Source organism: Misgurnus anguillicaudatus, chromosome 22 (genome assembly GCF_027580225.2).
Source record: "Misgurnus anguillicaudatus chromosome 22, ASM2758022v2, whole genome shotgun sequence".
In the NCBI taxonomy this organism is placed as follows: domain Eukaryota; kingdom Metazoa; phylum Chordata; class Actinopteri; order Cypriniformes; family Cobitidae; genus Misgurnus; species Misgurnus anguillicaudatus.
Window position 1 is genome coordinate 30,209,921 of NC_073358.2, and position 6,000 is coordinate 30,215,920.

Sequence of the window (6,000 nt, forward strand, 5' to 3'; positions counted from 1 at the left end):
TGATGGGAAAGAAACGTAAGCCATCAGCATCTAATATTTTCCCTGAGAGGCACTCGGGAGACGGGTGCTTGTTCTCCCGACAGCAAGCTTCTCATGCTAACACATTGACCCCAGAGGATCTTATGAAAAACTTTCCATTATTTTACTCAAAGTCGACGAAAATCGAGCAGGACCAAAAACATTTTACAGCTGATCTCTGTGAAAGACCTTAAGCGAGGACGTCAAGTAACCGCAATGACAGGGTTCTTAATATGACAAAGTAAGTGTTTTGATTAATAACATTAATGTTTATATTTTTAATTAGTGTGTACAACTAGTCAACTAAATGAATATAACATGGCAAAGATGAATGCACATTTATATAGGCGATTGATTCAATAGATTTATAGCATTTTGAATAAAAGCATTTTGTGGAAAAAATAATCCGTTTTTATAATAAATCTTTGAAAATCAACTTATGGATTTGAATTTTTTATGTTTTTATAACCTAAAGATGCTGTGTGAAAGTTTGTAACAGAAAATAGTTGTTTTCATCTTGTCACTTTCTTGGTATAGAAAACACGTTTTTACCAAAATTTGTCAAAATGGATTTATTGCGTTTTGGAACCAAACTCTTCATATATATATGAAGATGTTGTTTACATCTTGTAATAGAATATAATTTACAATCCGCAGACTATTTGCGTCGTAACACTGTATATGAGATCACCCTTTAGGTTCCGCTAAACACATAAACCACATAAAGTGGTCAAACTTTGTTTCTAAAAGTAGGTGGGAGTATAACACATAATATCCAAACAGCGCTGTCAAATATTGTGACGTCATCTGACTCGCTCATTCCTCCAATGACTTTATGGAAAATAATGATAGACAGAACGTGTAGCCAATTAGATAACAAATCCACCGATTTTTGTGGTATGTTTTATTTCCTTGTGTGGAAACGGCATTTTATACGCTAACATAAGTATAAATAATAACAAGAATGAGCGCGTATGCATGTAAACAAAAGACTTTTATTTTGGGGCTGAGTGGCACTTAGAAAAGGCACTAGTCTTACAAAAACCCTTGCAAGAACCTCATTTTGGACCTATTGACCTCAAACGTGAAACATAACTTCTTTAGACTTGTGGCTTTGGGATCATTGCATTAGGTTTCACACATATTTATCATTAAGTTTTTTAGTAATAAAAAGATTTTATTCCAAAGTACTTCGTCCTCTCCAATTTTTTACATTTTTAACTTAGAATAATGTTGAACCCTGGAAAATGAAGCTCAAAGTGATGATACCATAGTTATGTGTATACTCTTAATGGTTTAGTAAAAACAACCATTTTAGTAAAAGTAGTTTTGGGCTAGAGTATGGGTGCTAATAGACACGTACACACCAAAAATCATGAATCGGACCATAGGTGCCCTTTAATAGCAAACTGTTACAATTCACCTGCACTATCCTGTACCTGCAGCAACTATGTATTGCTATGTATCTAATATTCTGTGTATTAGTTTAGTAGTGATTTCTAAAATGTATGAGTGTATTTATAAGTGCCTTTAGATTGACAGAGAATAACTTAATTGCTCAGAGGTTTCTTTTGAATTTTTAAAAAGCATGTTAACTTTGAGACATATGTTAACATAAGAGTTCATAGCTTGAATTTGGTTTAAATAATTAAATTCTTGTTAAAATGACATTTGATTGCAGATGTTGTATGTGGGAGTAAAGCTAAAGACAAATGTTTCTTGTGAGAACAATGAGAGAAGCATGTTGCTGCCTACAACCATACCGGATGCCCGTGATCTTCGGGCTCTTAGACAGCACTGCATCACATACAAGAATTCTACTGTAATGGAAATCACAACATGGACTCAGGAATACTTCCAGAAAACATTGTCAGTGAACACAATCCACCGTGTCATTCGCTGTTTCCAGCTAAACCTCTGTAGGTCAAAAAATAAGCCATATCTAAACATGATCCAGAAGCATAGGCGTTTTCTCTGGCCAAGGCTCATTTAAAATGGACTTTGGCAAAGTGGAAAACTGTTCTGTGGTCCGACGAATCAAAATTTGAAGTTCTTTTTGAAAAACTGGGATGCCATTTCATCCGGACTAAAGAGGACAATGACAACCCAAGTTGTTATTAGCGCTCAGTTCAGAAGCCTGCATCTCTGATGGTTTGGGGTTGCATGAGTATGTGTGGCATGAGCAGCTTACACATCTGGAAAGGCACCATCAATGCTGAAAGGTTTATCCAAGTTCTAGATACATATGATCCCATTCAGACGTCGTCTCTTTCAGGGAAGACCTTGCATTTTTTGCAACTAGAAGCCTGTTTTAGACAAGAATGGGACAACATTCCTATTCCTAAACATTGGTCCTCCTCCAGCTGTTCCTTGTATGTACATTTAACTTTTATGGCCTCCCATTGCTACCTGTCCCAACCTCCCCTGGAATGCGTAGCTCCCATCAAATCATAAATGAGCCAACATTTGGCATGACATTTCAAAATATCTCACTTTCAACATTTGATATGTTATCTATATACCACTGTGAACAAAACATAAGTTTATGAGATTTGCAAATTACTCCATTCCTTCTCCACCCACAATCTCCACTGTGTCCCAACTTTTTCTGTCCTGGGGTTGTACAAAAGAAGGACATATATTTGCACCTATAGCACCTAGAACCATAATGGTGCTATAGTCAGGCTATAGCACTGCTTATGGTTCTATATGTGCTATATAGCACTTAAAGTGGTTCCTTATGATTACAAGACAGTGAACCACTTTTACTATTTAGCATAATTTTTAGAGTGTATTATTTGAGAAATGTTTCTAATCAAACCTTTCAGGATCCCATTTACTTCCATAGTATTACATTTTCCTACCATGGAAATAAATGGGGTCCACGAATGCCTTGGTTACAAACATTTCTCAAAATATCTTCCTTTGTGTTCATTAGAACAAAGAAATTTATACAGGGTTGTAACAACATGAGAGTGAGTAAATGATGACAGAATTTTCATTTTGGGTGAACTATCCCTTTAAACCCATGACATCTAACAAAGGGAAAAGTGTCTGCGAAGAACATGAATGTACATAAAGTTTCTGCAGTTAATACTTCAATTTGTTAAGTCATTTCCAACTTGGCTAATACCACCATGATACAATTAACAAGACTTTTTACGTGAAAATGACATGCGCCTCTGTTATAAAGCTTTAGTCTTTGTTCTACTCCCGTGTTCTTCCCAGTAAATTAAAAACCCTGCATTAATGACCCAACCATATCAAGAGCGACGGGAATTTCATATAAATATGGACAGCTTGCTGCTACGCATTAGCGCGTCGCAATTAAATGAATAATTAATAAAAGAACCCCAGGAATAATTCAGGCAGTGTAAAGCCAATGTCATCAACATAAAGTCAGCAGTTACAGAGCACATCGGTGTCTTTTCAAACACACAAAGTGGTGTGGTTGGGAAGATTTCTCTTAATTTAATGAACAACGGGTTCAGAGCCGTTTCAAAAGAAGAAAAACCTGTCATACTTTCTCTTTCTTAAAAGCCCGTGAAATTGCTTTACGAAAACAGCTTGCTATTGCTACTTGCAAGTCAGTTATAGTGGAAGGGACATTCCTATTCTGGAAAGCATTTAAAGTTAGCAATATTTGTGATTTGTTTTTCTCAGACAACAAAGAGTGTGGCGCATATCTGATCCCAAATCAATTGAGTCAACTTTTAGCACCATACAGAAGCCACAAAACAAATTTTATTCATTGTGAACTTTTCTCACACCAACAATCTCCCTATAAGTTTAACAGAATGTCAATTTAACACTCTTTCTATAATAATCTCTACTTACAAAATAAGATGCTCCTTTTCTTTAAACACTTTAAAGAAAATGCTTTTTTTGTGTAACCTAATTTGTATATTCTATTTCCTTCCCCTAACCCAAACATAAAGGCTTGTTTCCTCATCTCCAAATTTCCCCTCAAGGTCAAAAATTTACTGGTATTCTTATCTTTTTGGGGACAGGATGTGTAACCTTAATGTAAAGTGTTAACTCTCAATCTCTTGCTTGTTATTTAAAAATGGTTTGCAGCCAAGTTATCTTCTCAATTTCTCTGATCACAAGAATGTTATTGTTCTTCAAAAATATGGCCAACAAACATGACTTACGCTGCCCCGTTGTCTAACCTCAGGACAATCATTGCGTTATTTGTCTGTACACAGTGTGTGTGCTTGCATTTGTGTTTATTTTTTCTCAGACTTGTGTAATCCTTGCTTTATCCTTGTATTCCTCTTCAGGAGCTGTCACTATTCATTTTCTTTACTTCTTTCCGTCTTTGCCTCTCTTGCTCTCACTTTCTCAGTCTCTCGATCTTTTTTTCCCTGAGGCTATATAGGCGCCTTGGGCAATTGTGCATTAATTCACCAGTTTGCTCCTTTATGCCCTTTCTATGTACTGTATTTCTTTGACACATAAGCGTGCACACACTGCTGTTCCTCTGTCAACTGCAGATATGAGAGAGAGAGAGAGAGAGAGAGAGAGAGAGAGAGAGAGAGAGAGAGAGCACATTCTCTCTGATAAGATGGGGACAGTCTGAAGGAGCTATTCTTCACAGGTCTCTCTCTATGTCTCTCTTGATTGCCTTTTTTTTTCTTTCACATTTGGACATTTGCATCTCTTCGACTTTCTTGCACTGTAACGCATTAATCACACCCGCCGACACCTTGCCTTCACAATGTCTCAACTAACGCACACACTTACTGTCTGTATGTCTGTCTTCCAGTATTCTGTATGTTTATTAGTATCCCCTTCACCAAGCATTGTTCTGATGCCATCTTTACTGGCATGACTAACACTTAACATTTACGTCGCCAAAGCACCTGCTAAACTGTAAACAATGAGTTATGATGCTTAACATATGGGGAAAGTGAAAATAAACTTCCAATAATTTGAGGAGGACTGAAATGAGTTCTCAATTATGTTTCTGTACCACAACAGAGCTTTAAAGTTTATAGCTCAGAAAATGTAATATTACAGTATTTTAAAAGTAAATTCTCCTATTGTCGCAGTTTCTGGCTTACAGTTAATCTCTTTCAGCCATATGAACATATATAGTAAATTATACTTTTTTATGTACTATACTATACTGTACTGTACTGTATGACACTGCATTGCACTACACAATAGAACCGGGGCAAAAGTAACGTGGGATGAAAGTAACAAATCGATTTTCTCCGAGCCCTGATAACATTTGCATTCAAAACTATGACAGCATCTTTACCACACAAACCCTTGACAGAGCTGACAAACAGTGCGTTATTTACTCACCGTTTTCCGCGAGATCCAGAAAGCTGTTTCAACCATGATAAATAAATTCCTAAAGCGGCCATTTTTTTCTTGTAACGCATTGTGTTTCTCATTTCATGTGTTGCAATACTGATCAATCTACAGGTTATTTAGTGCTCTAACACATCTTGAAGTTTGACCTCTCTGAGTTTTTCTAAATAAAAGTAAATCGTGAGGAGATCATGTCGGGTCGAAAGTAACACTTGTTACCTTTGTCCAGCTGCTAATACTGTTGTATATGTTGAAAATTTATATTATTCTAATTTGCTTTAATTTTATTTTCATAGTGTTCAAACGGTTGAAAAATGTTTTATTCTTTGTACTGTTGGTTGCTTTTGAAACATTTAATAAAACTAAAATTTTAAATAAAAATGTATTTTTTATGAAGATAAATGACAAAATAAGTTTGCATACTTATTACGAGGTCATAGTCATGTATATTTAATACAAACAAGTGTAACACAAAAATCTTTCTTGTTTTGTTGTGTTACTTTTGAACCACATATGTGTTACTTTTGTCCCAGCTGACAGGGTCAAAAGTAACAATTCACTACTCATGTTCAAAGTGAAATTATACTGAAGTCATTTTACATTTTTACAAAATTCCACCTGGTATTGATAGACCACACTTGTGAGTTATTGACAACAGCA